Genomic DNA, 13,389 nt, shown 5'->3' with positions numbered 1-13,389 from the left:
TCAGTGCTCCCTCACTGTGTCAGTGCTCTCTCACTGTGTCAGTGCTCACTGTGTCAGTGCTCTCCCACTGTGTCAGTGCTCCCTCACTGTGTCAGTGCTCTCTCACTGTGTCAGTGCTCACTGTGTCAGTGCTCCCTCACTGTGTCAGTGTTCCCTCACTGTGTCAGTGCTCCCTCACTGTGTCAGTGCTCTCTCACTGTGTCAGTGCTCTCCCACTGTGTCAGTGCTCACTGTGTCAGTGCTCTCCCACTGTGTCAGTGCTCCCTCACTGTGTCAGTGCTCTCCCACTGTGTCAGTGCTCCCTCACTGTGTCAGTGCTCTCTCACTGTGTCAGTGCTCACTGTGTCAGTGCTCCCTCACTGTGTCAGTGTTCCCTCACTGTGTCAGTGCTCCCTCACTGTGTCAGTGCTCCCTCACTGTGTCAGTGCTCTCTCACTGTGTCAGTGCTCTCCCACTGTGTCAGTGCTCCCTCACTGTGTCAGTGCTCTCCCACTGTGTCAGTGCTCCCTCACTGTGTCAGTGCTCTCTCACTGTGTCAGTGCTCACTGTGTCAGTGCTCCCTCACTGTGTCAGTGTTCCCTCACTGTGTCAGTGCTCACTGTGTCAGTGCTCTCCCACTGTGTCAGTGCTCTCTCACTGTGTCAGTGCTCTCCCACTGTGTCAGTGCTCTCCCACTGTGTCAGTGCTCACTGTGTCAGTGCTCTCTCACTGTGTCAGTGCTTCCTCACTGTGTCAGTGCTCTCCCACTGTGTCAGTGCTCTCCCACTGTGTCAGTGCTCACTGTGTCAGTGCTCTCCCACTGTGTCAGTGTTCCCTCACTGTGTCAGTGCTCACTGTGTCAGTGCTCTCCCACTGTGTCAGTGCTCTCTCACTGTGTCAGTGCTCTCTCACTGTGTCAGTGCTCTCTCACTGTGTCAGTGCTCTCTCACTGTGTCAGTGCTCTCCCACTGTGTCAGTGCTCACTGTGTCAGTGCTCTCCCACTGTGTCAGTGCTCTCTCACTGTGTCAGTGCTCACTGTGTCAGTGCTCTCCCACTGTGTCAGTGCTCACTGTGTCAGTGCTCCCTCACTGTGTCAGTGCTCCCTCACTGTGTCAGTGCTCTCCCACTGTGTCAGTGCTCTCCCACTGTCAGTGCTCACTGTGTCAGTGCTCTCCCACTGTGTCAGTGCTCACTGTGTCAGTGCTCCCTCACTGTGTCAGTGCTCCCTCACTGTGTCAGTGCTCTCCCACTGTGTCAGTGCTCTCCCACTGTGTCAGTGCTCTCTCACTGTGTCAGTGCTCTCCCACTGTGTCAGTGCTCTCCCACTGTGTCAGTGCTCTCCCACTGTGTCAGTGCTCTCTCACTGTGTCAGTGCTCTCTCACTGTGTCAGTGCTCCCTCACTGTGTCAGTGCTCACTGTGTCAGTGCTCACTGTGTCAGTGCTCTCTCACTGTGTCAGTGCTCACTGTGTCAGTGCTCACTGTGTCAGTGCTCTCTCACTGTGTCAGTGCTCACTGTGTCAGTGCTCCCTCACTGTGTCAGTGCTCACTGTGTCAGTGCTCTCTCACCCAGTGAGCCCTCAGAAGATGATTAGAAGACGAGAGCCCAGAGAGGTTAAGTGGGAGCTGCCAACACAGTAACAAATGCAAGCCACAATCACTGTAAGTGTTGCACGCTGCTTTTGCCTCTGATTGGTGGATCAGTACTCGATTCATCTTCACCCCAGCCAGGATAAATATGACAGCTATCGTAAAAGACAGATGAGGAAAAGCATTGTTTGACCCTGGGTCAGAAAGTTCTGCCCTAGTGGTACCTCAGGTTCTTATTGTTGTTCCCTTTGCTGAGGCTCACACTCAGTGTCTTGTGCATGTCTGCCAAGGAATCTGTTGTTGAACTACAAGCCCTATGCTTTGGGTGATTAATATAGGTTTTTTTTCTCTGTAGCCCAGGCTGGACTAGAACTTGCCTGCCCCAGTCTCTAAATGCTGGGGTTACAGGTGTGTGCCACTCTGGGGCATCTTTAAGTGGAAAACAAGAGCACGGACCTTCCCTGCTCTGGTCTAAGGGTGGCCAGAAGTCCTAATGTGCAGCAAAGGAGCTCTGTAAAAACGGGAAGGAGGGCCAGGTGGTGGCTGTGGCGCAGGTCTTTAATCTTAGCACTGGGGAGGCAGAGGCAGGTGGATCTCTATGAATTCGAGCCAGCCTGATGTACAGAGCAAGTTCCAAAAAGTTGTTTAGTTAAAGTGACACCGAGAAACCCTTTCTTGAGAAAAACAAAACAAAACAGCAACAACAAAAAAAGGTCAGGGGGAAGCAGGTGCTTACAGACTCTGCGAGTGTGTATAGACAAATACATGTGCAGAAGTCCTTTAAAGCCATGCTTCTCAAACACAAACTTTCCCAGAGTTAAAAGCTGTGAGAATTGAGTTTAGGATACAGGTTCAGGTGCGGAATCTCCCTCACCCCACATTCTGAATTTGTACACTAATTCATATCAACTGGTGATTCAGGTGATTCTGAGGCTGAAGACGACTGGGTGTGATTGTTCATAATCTTCGCTAGGTGGCGCCCAAGGCCAATGAATGTACCCATCCTGGCGCTCTGAGCCCCGAGGCTGCATTTTCAACAGCAGCCCCACCAGATGGCAACACCTGTCTGCTCAAGAACAGCCAGCCTTGAGAATCAGTGCTTCTCAGCTCAGGTGCTTGAAGCCTCAGAAGGGAGCCTTGCGCCAGGAAAAGTGAGGCACATCCAGCTTAGTCCTTACCAGAGCCCAAATGGCAGCGACTAGACGCTTGTTACCCAGACACAAGCCTATACTCGGTAAGTGCTTGAACACTTTCATCTGTTGAACTAATGTATACACACACACACACAAACACACACACACACACACACAGCGTGTTTGGAAAACCTGTAGAGAGCATATTATTATAAAGAGAGTGATTGGTTTTTGAGTGTCTGCTGCATGTATGCTGGGCAGTATTAGATGTTTAGGAAGCACTAACCGCGTTACCACAGCCCTGTGTGGTGACTGCACACTTACAGGACAAATGAAGGAAGATTATGCCGCACAGTTAACAAGGCATCCTCTGTTTGTGAAGATGGTTGCTCCTGACTGGCTCTGAATCAGGGAGGTCTTCCCGGAGGTGTGTTTTGAGCTGACATTGAGAGTACAATAAACTTGGATTGACCTCTGGGCCAGGGGGAGTCAGGAAGTGGAGATAGTGAGGGACAGAGAGGTGCCGAAAGTGGGCAGAAGATAGTGGGGTGGGTGGGTGTGACTCTAAGTCAAAATGTGCATTTGCAAGATAGGAGTGTGGTGCTAGCAGCAGCTGCGAGGGAAATAAGAGACTCCACTTGCAGCATTGTGCAGACTTAGCTGTGTGTCCTTGACCCAAACACTTAACCTCTTTGGGCTCTCTTCTTCTAATCATCTTCTGAGGGCTCACTAGGTGTACCAGGTGTCCTGTGTGACAGTGTTTACCACAGTGCTTGGCTCAAAGCAAGCCCCTGGTTGTGTAGGAGGGTCTTCTGTCTATGTGTTACTTTCATTGGTTAAATAAAGAGACTGCCTTGGCCTAGTTGATAGGGCGAACTCAGGTAGGTGGGGAAGACAGAACAGAATTCTGGGAGGAAGAAAGCAGAATCAGAGAGAGCCGCCCACCATGAAGCTACCAGGTCAAACATGATGAATCTTTCCCAGTAAGCCACGACCTGTGGTGACATACAGATTATTAGAAATGAGTTGAATCAAGACGTGAGAGTTAGCCAATAAGAGCCTAGAGCTAATGGGCTAGGCAGCAATTTAATTAACACAGATTTCCATGTGGTTATTTCGGGCGTATGCTAGCCAGGAGAGAAGGAACAAGAAGCCCGCACCTCATACTCCACCCCTGGCAGGTCCTTCTCGGTACCTTAGTTTAGATCCCCACCTTGTCACAGTGGCTGTGGAAGGTGATAGTTCAGTAAGGACAAAGGGCTCCCAAAACCCGAAAGCCACAGGGATGCCCCAGTACAGATCCTGAGTCCATAGCCTTGAGTGGGTCATGTGTCCTCAGCCCTAAGCAGGGGTGTTGGCACCTCCCACCAGTCTGTCTTCCAGTATCAAGCTATCAGACTGAGAGGCAGTACTGGGCTCTCTGGACAAATCATCTTGTCTGGCACACTGGTACCCAAAGATGCCCTTGCAGCTGCATCCCCTGCATCCCCAGTGGACCTCATTCCAGGATTCTTTCTCTACTGATGCCAGCTTAGAAACACACTACCCAAACATCCCAAAACCTTCAAGGACCCTCTTCTGTGGAAAAGCTCTATCCCTACCCTGCCCCAGGATCAGTGCTGGGGGACCCATGGTGCTGTGGGTACCAGGGCCATTACAGGATGACTCTGGGATGGAGGATGGAGATGGAGGTACTCTGGGGAGAGGTATCAGGACATAGAAGAGAGGAAATAGTACAAGAAAGGCTAGTTGCAAGGCTCAGCAAGGCCCATCCTTTCTGCAAGTTCCGCTCAGAGATTCCTTAGCCCTGGGGCATTTCCCCTTTAAATAGGCGTTCCACCAAGGGACAAGGTGAACAAGTCCCCTTCCTGTACTCCTCTGTCTTGGGAACTCCCTCTGAGGGCCATGGAAGTTGAGCATCGGGATTTCCTTCCAAAGTGGGGGTGGGGAGTTAGTGGGGTTCTCCTTGCTGACGAAGCTCGACCTGTCTGAGCTAGTCAAAGAATGAGGAGGAGCTCACTGCTTCCTTAACCAGTCTCCCCACAACCTGAACCTCCTGACAGCAGCAGGGCCAGGGTCTCTTTCTCCCTGAACTTCTGGCATCCTTGTGAGGACCTCATATCCCTTCCAACCCCCATAGTACCAAAACAGGACGTTTTTTGCCCTTAACGGAAGCAACTCACTAGTCTTGATCACTGAAGACTGTTCCCCAGGACACTCTTTGTAGTGAGGAGCAGACGGGCTGCGTTCCTGCTGCCCAGATCCCGGCTGCCTGGCTAGCTTATGCCCCAAAATAACAACACACAAACTGTATTCATTTAAACACTGCCTGGCCCATTAGTTTCAGCCTCTTATTATCTAATTCTCACATCTTGCTTTAACCCATATTTAGTAATCTGTGTAGCACCATGAGGTGGTGTCTTACCGGGAAGGATTCAGCATGTCTGACCTGGTGGCTGGCTTCATGGCAACTGTCTCAGAGAGGAGAAGCATGGTGATTGCCTGAGCCATCTACCTCACTCCCAGCATCCTGTTCTGTCTACTCCACCCATCTATGTTCTGACCTATCAGGCCAAGCAGTTTCTTTATTAATTAACCAATGAAATCATCAGATTGATAGAAGACACACCTACATCAACTCTTAAATACAAATGATTAAAAAAAAAAGCTACTGAAGCCGTACTAAGTATTAAAAGAGCTCACAGAACTGGGAAATCTAAGACTATATTGCTTTCAGGTAAAGCTGGATCAAGGGTGTCAAAGTCTTTGATGTCATCTGCCCCTTTCCACTGACCTTAAAGCAGCTCCCACACAGATACACACAGATTCAATATGTCGGGGCATACTGGCACATGCCTGTAATCCCAATACTCAGGAACTGAGGCCAGTCTGGCCTACAGAGAACCATAATTGAATGACTAAAATACAAATAGGCTGGGAATCCAGCTCAGTGACAGAAAGTTTGCCTAGTGTGTGCAAGAGCCTAGGTTCAATCCCCAGGTGCCCCAGAAAATTAACAAAAGTTAATGAACTAATTAAAAACTAAATGATTCATGGGCTCTTATGCCTACTTAGCATGATGACCTAAGGGCCTCAAGGCTTCCTCTGGCCTCAAGCCCACCCTTGAGATGAAGTGTGGCTTCCAGGGGTTAGTGTGTGTGCTGTTAACAGCGGATATAGGGCAGGTCCAGGCCACAGCTCTCCAGATGTTTATTTCCTCCTGACCATCTCAGACAGAGGTCAGCCTAAGGCAGAAGCCATGGGTCTGGCGATGGGAAGTAGGTGATGGGGATGTGATGTAAGAGGAAGGGGACGAGGCAGGTGAGTGGGACAAAAGGCAGAAAGGTGGAGGTCGCAAGGACACAAACTTCTCATGCCCTTTCAGCCCACAGGATCTCAGTCTACCTAGCTGGTCCTTTGCCTCCTTGACTTCCCTGAAGGAATCCTGCAGTCTCTGGGTACTGGGTTTGCCTTTCCATCTGCTCACGATCAGAGAATTATCCATTCATTCAAGCTGTTGTTAAGACAACAAGTTATTGAGCAACTACTGTGTGTGAAACTGTCCTAGATACTAGAGATGCCATTAACAGTCTAGCAACAAAGTCAACAAAGAACTAAGAAGTAAAAACAGTAAGGGTATTTTGAGGGCTGGAGGGATGAGTGAGTAGGTAGAAGGGTAAGCATGCTAGCTGAGTGAGCGCAGACCCCAGCACCCTTATTTTAAAAAGCCAGGCGTGTGTCTGTAACCCCAGTGCATTAGAGGGAGGAGACAAGAGGGTAACCGGGCTTTCCAGGTACCAACCTAGCTCCAGGTTCTGTGAGAGACTCTGACTCAAAGGAACAAGGCAGAGATCAAGAGATAGAGTAGGACACTAGGCATTCTCCTCTGGCTTTTATGTATGCACACACAGATACATGAAAACACATAAACATATACCACCATCCCCCACCCACATACTTCCTGCCCTGCTCTGGACTGCATGGCCCCTGACTCTGGCTTTGGCTTTAGGTTCAGTGTACTTGGCGAGGAGAGGAAGAAGGAGATGAAACCTCCTTGTCTCCTTCTTTACTAGAAGCTCCTTCTTAGTTCCAGTTTCCCTCCTTCAGGATTTCAGTACTTGACTCTCCGGGGTCTTCAGTGGGGTCAGCATTAGGTTTCTGCCCGGGTTCCTAGGATAGCCCTGGGATCTCCATCCCTACTCCCCAGCTCCTGACTGCTTAAGACAAGACTCTAAGAATTACTGAAGGGTCTTGTAGCCATAGCAAGGAATTGAGGTTTTACCATGGAAGTGAGGTGAAGTCAGAGCAGGTTGTATTGAGCAGCCAAGACCTTCAGAATCACCAGGGGGTGGTGGTGGAAGGCTGGAGCTGGTTCCAATCTGATTGGGACTCCCTGGCTCCAGTGAAGTCTTTGCCACTGCCCCTTGAGGGGGCAGTGTGTTCTGAGCCCTGGCTTAGGGACAGGGGTGGGTGGCTAGGAGTGTGTCCCTTAGGTTGGAGATCAAGACATAGTGTAAAATAATCCTTCTGTACACTGTGAAGATGTGTCTTTGCCAAGGCACCTTCTTATTTGTTTAATAAAAGGCTAACTGGCCAATCGCAATGAAGGAAAAGGTTAGGTGGGAGAGACAAGCTAAGAGGATGCTGGGAAGGTCAGGGTGACAGGAGTTGCCAGATAGACATAGAGGAAGTGAGAGGTGAACATGCCATGCTGAAAAAAAAAGGTACTACTACATGGTAGAACATAGATAAGAAATAAGGGTTAATTTAGGAGGCAAGAGCTACTTAGTAACAATTAGTAACAACCCTGGCTATTGGTCAAGCAGTTACAATTAATAAGTCTCTGTGTGGTTATTTGGGAGCTGGTAGTCCTGATGAAAACGTCCACCTACAAAGACACAGTGAGAAAACAGGGGAGAGCAAGAGGCTATCAATGGCCTGGGCTTCCCAAAGTATTTCAGGGGCCAGCAAAAGTCATGTAAATATGTTTAGGCAAAGACAAAACAAAGCCAGTCAAAGGGACTTACTGGCTTACTCACTAAAAGTTCAGCTGCTGCCTGGCTGTTTACAGAAGGCTGGACAGCTTCGTGGGAGCAAGGAAGGAGAAGTAGGAGGAGGTTGCCCCTCTTTTGCTCAGTCTCCACTCTACTGCGTCTCTTCCACTTCAAGGAAGCTGTGGTCTTCTACTACCCTATGCCATGCAAAGTTCACTTACAACTGAAAGTCAGGTGGTGTAGAAGGGTCTTCTTTCTATGTGTTGCTTTCATTGGTCAAATAAAGAAACTGCCTTGGCTTTTTGATAGGGCAGAATTTAGATAGGTGGAGTAGACAGAACAGAATGCTGGGAGAAAGAAAGCAGAGTCAGGCAGATTCCATGGCTCTCCTCTCTGAGACAGACGCTAGTTAGACTCATGCCAGTAAGTCACAGTTAAGTGGCAATACACACTAATGGAGATGGGTTAAACTAATATGTGAGAGTTAGCCAATAAGAGGCTAGATATAATGGGCCAGGCAGTGTTTAAATGAATACAGTTTCCATATAATTATTTTGCATGTGAACTAGCCGGCTGGCCGGGCACCAGGAAAGCAGCCCGCCATACCTATTACTACAGAGTGCTGCCCAACGTGGTAACTAACTCCACGTAAAACCTAAGAGGGCTTAAAAAGGAATTCTAGACACAAATATGGAGTTTAACACAGCTTTTTGCTGTTTGCTAGGGCGTGCTGTAGAGAGATTTCCTGATTCAGCAAAAGCAACAGAAAAAAATGCCTCACCATTTTAAAACGCAGCTTCCAGGGCCCTGTTGCTGGTGCAAAATCCAGCTATGGTGCATTTGTGGGCCTGGGTGTTTGTGTGTCTGCTTGGGATGGGGAGGAAAGTAACTGAGACCATGCCCTTGGCTCAGCTCTTCCTGCCTGGGCAGATGGTGGAATCAGGCTTGGGCAGGCGGGAGAGCATGGCAGATTCCTGCCGCCATACAGAGAGAGGTTTCCAGGCTGTGCAGCGCTCTGCATGGCCAATTTGGCTATAACTCAGATAGAAAGAGTTTATGTGCTGCACATTCAGTCTCAGAGTTAAAGTGCTGAGTATGGCTACTACCCGGCAGCCCCAGAGCTAGCAGAAATCATACGTTCACCATTTTGAGAATAGAGAGAAGTGGAGCCAACATCTAGAACAGCCTGCCGCTCTGCAGCTCAGAGGCGCAACTGATTCAGAGTCACAAGCGGCTCTGCCATGTTGGACTGGGCAGGGAAAGCCCGTAGTACCTGTTTTTGACCTAGGAATGTCACAGCTTAGATTCTTAAGTGCTTAGTGATCTAAAGGCACAAAGCAAAAATGTTCCTGGACAGTAAAGAATTACAGACAATGCCATAGGACAGATTCAGACATAAAAGACCTCTAAATGGGTCATAGTATTAGATAGACATACATAAGATTGGGAGAGAGAAGAAAAAGAATATAGAGAATAAAGTAATGCCTTAAAAAGGGGTAAAGTCTTTAAAGAGACAGAGTACAGATAGTTATAGATTAAAAGAAATAAAGGAAAATAAGCCACATAAACATGGAAAATTCACAGAGAACTACAGTCAGTAGCATCTAAAACAGAGACCAGCAAATGAATGAATGTCCCTGAATTATTGGCTGGATTCGATAGATTCTCTCTCTCTCTCTCTCTCTCTCTCTCTCTCTCTCTCTCTCTCTCTCTCTCTGTGTGTGTGTGTGTGTGTGTGAGTGAGTGTGTGTGTGTGTGTGTGTCTCTGTGTGTGTGTGTGTTTGAGATAGGGTTTCTCTGTAGCTTTGGAGCCTGTCCTGAACTAGCTCTTGTAGAGCAGGCTGGCCTCAAACTCACAGAGATCCTCCTGCTTCTGCCTCCGGAGTGCTGAGATTAAAGGCACGCAAGCCGCCACTACCACCTAGCTTTCAGCTGATTCTTAAAGCCCAGCTGAGTCTGCCTAGCCAAGGGGTATGAGCTCAGTCTCCATCCAGGTCTATGCCAGGCAGCCACTGTGGATCTGGGAGGTGGGTCCCATCTGCTGAACCCCAACAGGATGAACCAAGGACCCAGTCCTGGGAAGACACAGGTGGCAGATGCCCACCCCTTGCAAACTTTAGGCAATTGCATTGTCCCTGTGAAGAAAGATCAGCTGTCCTGACGAACTGTATTTCTAGTTCTTTGTTCTCTGACTGCGACCAAATTTATCTCAAATTCCAGGAATAATGAGTGCCCCAAGCTTCCACCCTCTGACTGGAAGTGGTCTGCTTCTCTCAAGCAAGAACAAACATCTCCTAACAAGAAACAAATTGCCCCTAATATGATGCCCTGGAGCCAACAGGACCCAAAAACAGAGCTGAGATAGTCATCAACCAGACCATTACTGTACACTTGGCTGTACACTCTTCTTTTGCTCTGTCTCCGTATACATCACATCAAAGCTTTAGTAACACTCCAAGGCCGGGGATCGAAGTGATGGTTCCCATTTCATCCCAACGTGGCTACATCGGATCACGTCCTTGCTTCTCCACCACTCCTTCCCTTCTGATTGATTGATTCCGGTCAGGTGCCTCTGGAGCCAAGGTCTCCTGGAAACACTTCCTGTTTCCTCAGTGACGCAGACTCTGACCTAAAGGCATTGGAGTTCAGCACCTTGAACCGTGTTCATGACAGAGTTCCTGAATGAGCAAGTGAATGAATGAAATGCTTGTCATAGCCTGGCACCTGCCACGTGCAGCCTGGGTAGTTTCCTAGGTCTATGGTGTCCTAGTTACATCTCTATTGCTGTTGAAGAGACACCATGTCTAAGGCCAGGTATGCCAAAGAAAATATTTAACTTGTTTACAATTTCAGAGAGTCAGTTCATGACCATCATGGTGGGGAACACGAAAACAGGCGGGCAAACACTGCACTGGAGCAGTAGCTGAGAGCTTACATCTTATCCACAAGTTAAAGGCAGAGAGAAGAACAACTGTGGTGTAGGAGGTCCTTCTGTCTATGTGTTGCTTTCATTGGTTAATAAAAGAACTGCTTTGGGCCTATAGCAGAGCTGTAGGGGAACAGAGCTAGTCGGGAAAACCAAGTGGCATGCTGGGAGAAAGGAGGCAGAGTCGGGGGGAACGTCATGGAGCCGCCAGAGACAGACACTGGGAATTTCACCCGGTAAGCCACTGCCATGTGGTGATACACAGATGACTAGAAATGGGTTAAATTAAGATGTAGGAGTTAGCCAATAAGATGTTAGAGCTAGTGGGCCAAGCAGTGATTTAGTGAATATAGTTTCTGTGTGGTTATTTTGGTTCTGGGTGGCCAGGACAAACAAGCTGGCCCTCCTCCTACACAACTGGGCCTAGCATGGGCTTTTGAAACCTCTACCTCCCCCCACAGCCTCCCCACCAGCAACAGTGACACACCTCCTCCTACAAGGTCACACTTAATTCTCTTCAAAACAATTCCACAACTTGGGACTGAGCATTTGAATATATAAGCTTAGAGGGTGCCACTCTCATTCCAATCAACACATATGTAACAACCCTCTGTAGATAATGCAGCTCTGAGCGTCTGAAGGTCATCTTCTCCCAGTTCTGGATGCTGGAGCCCTCTCAGACACCTGCAGGGCCATGTGCTCCCCAGGAAGGCCCCAGAGAAGAAGCCTTCCTAACCTCTTCTGGCAGCTGGTGGCTAACAAACTCTTGTGGAATGATGTCCTCTGGGCATGCATGGCTGCTGTTTGGAATCAGAACAGCTGTGACTACCCACACAAAGCCTTCAGAGGATGGAGGAAGAGAAGGCTTCAGAGGCACACAGGGCAGTATACGAGGGTTCAGGCGTGACTCCTGAGATGGCATGTGAGAAGTGGCCTTGCCCCTCCCTGAGGATTATATAAACAGGTAATAGTAGTTGGCCAGGAGAGATGTTTCTTTGATTGTATAGCTCCTTGTTGGAGAAGGGAGCCACTTGTTCGTCCCAGCCACCCAGAACCAAATTAATCACACAGAAACTGTATTAATTAAATCACTGGTTGGTCCATTAGCTCTAGCTTCTTATTGGCTAACTCCTAGATCTTAATTTAACCCATCTCCATTAATCTGTGCATCACCACAAGGTCATGGCCTACCAACAAAGTTTCAGTATGTCTGTCTCTGGCAGCTCCATGGCTTCTCCCTCACTCCACCCTTCTTTCTCCCATGCTATAGGCCAAACCAGTTCTTTATTCATTAACCAATAAAAGCAACACATAGACAGAAGGACCTCCCACACCAGTTCCTCATTTACCCCTAGTCCTGTATGAATCCCCTTATGCTTCTATAAAGAACTCCAAGTAAAGGCAGGTTGGTTAAAACGGCACTTGCTACCAAGACAATGGCCTGGTTTGATCCCTAGAACCACATAGTAGAAGACAACCAATTCCCACAAGTTCCATCTAGGGACTTCAAAAGAAAAGTCCTTCCCTCCCTCAGAGGAGCCCCAAACCTCTGCTGTTTGGGCTCCAGGGCTCCCTAAGTCTTTCAGGGAAAGGTTGAAACTGAAGCCAGGTGTTACTAGAACATGATTCTGTTCTCCGCTCTATTCCCTCAGGTCCCTATCTCTGTAGAAAGAATTCAAATGAGACAGGCAGTGTGATGAAGAAGACATGGTTGTTGGCAAAGGAAAGGAAAGCATGCTTCTCGGGACGAGGGTGGGTCAGGATGACAGACACCACTGTTTCGATGCGTTTGTGGGTAGGCTTCATGCTGTTTCTACAGGCTCTAGAATGGATAGCTTTTCCCAGGTGAATGGCAGGCCCATTTGGACTGCCTTTCCGGAGAAAGGCAATGGTACATGAAAGGTTCTGCTGGGTAGGAATTGTGCAAGGTTTTGGGTTCCTGGAAGGGGGTTTAGTTTGTTACCAAGTAATAACTATCAGACTGTCCTGGATGTCTCAGGACTTAACGTCCCCTGTTGGGTTATGATTCAGATCCCATTCCTCTGGCCTGTAAGCATTCCACACTTCCGGTCCTTGTCTCCACGACGTGGTCTAGTATTCCAGCCCTAATATCCTTCAAGGTAGCTTATATCTAGCTAACTATTTGACATAGTAGGTGACATGTGGGTAACTAGTGGCTGTCACATGGAAACTGGTACCCAGGGTTGCCAGGCCTAGGATATTTTTTAACGAAACCAGAAACAGAAAATCTGATTTTTACATAAGGCTTCCCGAATTTCAAAATGCTATTCAACCCACAAGCCACGAGTTTGCAACCCCTGCTTTAGTGAGACAACTTTTTCCACTTTCTCTACCCACTTTCCAACTTGGCTCTCTGGCTATCGATAGGACTTGAGGGCCCAGTGCCAAATGGGGCTGGGTCAGCAGGTAACCCCCTCCCCAGAGGTTGCCCCTCCCCAAAGCCTGGGCTGTCCACTCAGATGGCCCAGCTTCCTCCTACAGATCCTGGTCCCAAGAGACTCCTTGCTGCTGACCCTGGTCAACCCCATCCCAGGCCTGCCGGGCAAGCCTGAACTTGTTAGAAGCCCACTGAGACCCAAGTCAGAGAGCTTTTCCCAAGCCCTGGGATAGCTTCGCCAGGATCTCCAAGCACCTTAGGCAGAGTGATGCTGGCTATCTCAGCCCATAACCTTGCTCCTTTAATCAGGCCCACCTTATCCTAATCCCACCTTCTTTCCAGACTTGTCCTTGCTGGCCCCTTGGTCAG

This window comes from Arvicola amphibius, chromosome 15 (assembly GCF_903992535.2).
Source record: "Arvicola amphibius chromosome 15, mArvAmp1.2, whole genome shotgun sequence".
Lineage (NCBI taxonomy): Eukaryota > Metazoa > Chordata > Mammalia > Rodentia > Cricetidae > Arvicola > Arvicola amphibius.
This window is presented reverse-complemented; position numbering follows the sequence as displayed.